Source organism: Chrysochloris asiatica, unplaced genomic scaffold (genome assembly GCF_000296735.1).
Source record: "Chrysochloris asiatica unplaced genomic scaffold, ChrAsi1.0 scaffold00068, whole genome shotgun sequence".
Taxonomy (NCBI): domain Eukaryota; kingdom Metazoa; phylum Chordata; class Mammalia; order Afrosoricida; family Chrysochloridae; genus Chrysochloris; species Chrysochloris asiatica.
The window spans coordinates 4845614-4847064 of NW_006408586.1; positions in this window are offsets into that span (position 1 = coordinate 4845614).

Genomic DNA, 1451 nt, shown 5'->3' on the forward strand with positions numbered 1-1451 from the left:
GGTAAGATGAAGGGTCAAAGAAAAAGAGGAATACTCCCAATGAGATGGATTGGCCAAGTGGCATCATTGTTGTCATCAAGTGTGGCAACGGTAGTGAAGTTGGTCCAGGATCGGACATTGTTTCGTTCTGCTGTGCATGGGGTTGCTATAGGTCGGTTCTGACTCGATGGCACCTGACAACAACAACAATTTCACACAGCATAATGTCCTCAAGTTTCATCCATGTTATGAAGTGGCTTGCAGCTGCCTTGTTATTCTTCAAAGCAGTATAATATTCCATTGTGTGTCTGTACCACAGTTTGTTTATCCATTCTTTCACTTAGGCTGTCTCTGTCTTTTTGCTATTATGAATAGTGCTGCTATGAATATTGGTGTACATGCATCCACTTGTGTTCTGGCTTGTATATCTTGTGGACATATGCCAAGTAGAGACATTGTTGGATCATTAGTTATTTATATTTCCAACTTTCTGAGGAAGCACCATACTGTTTTCCTGAGTGGTTGGACCATTTTGCATTCTCACCAGCAATGTAGGAGGGTCTCAGTGTCTCCATATCCTTGCCAGCATTTATTGTTCTCTCCTTTGTTGAACTTCACTGTTATTGCTGGTATGATAACATATCTCATTGTTGTTTATTTTGTCTCCTTTTTTTTTTTTTTTCTGCAATTTTTGCAATGTTTGATAGTCTATGTGTGCCTGCTATTAGAACCTTTAAATTTGTCCAAATTTTTTCATTGATGATCTTTATAGTTCCGGGGATTATTTTAGGACTTTGGCATATTGTGTGAGATAAAGTTCTTATTTCATTCTTTTGCTTTCGATTTCCAGTTTTGCCAGCACCATCTGTTGAAGAGAATATCTCCTCCCCATTCATTGTACTTTGGCCCTTTGTCAAAGATCAGCTGACTGCATGTGGATGGATTAACCTTTGTGTTCTCAATTCTGTTACATTGATTTATGTATCTTTCATTGTATCAGTACCAGACTGTTTTGACCTCTGTAGTCATGTAGTAAATTTTGAAATGAGGGAGTGACTAGCCTCCAGCTTTTTTCTTCTTCTTAAGAAGGACTTTTTCCCTTCCATATTTCCTTGATAATCTGTTAAAAAATAAAATAACTATTGATAATATCATGAAATAATTAAACCTGAGGAAAAAAAGTATAATTCTCTATCACTACCTAATGGACTCTTGCCATAAAAGTCGCCTGAGAATTATCATGATATTCCTTCTCTACCTCTGTAATCTAACACAAGGTTTTGGGGTGTTGTTTTTGTTTGTTTGTTTTGTTTTTGCTTTCCTTAAGTCCATTCAGCTGTTTCTGCTAGTGAGAACCTGTCCAGGTCTTAGCAGAACTGGTTTGGAACAGACTCCATGTACAGGCTTTTACTGTTGTATCCTCCACCTTCAATTCTTTGCCCAGCAATTGGTTCAACATAGAACCCTTTTTG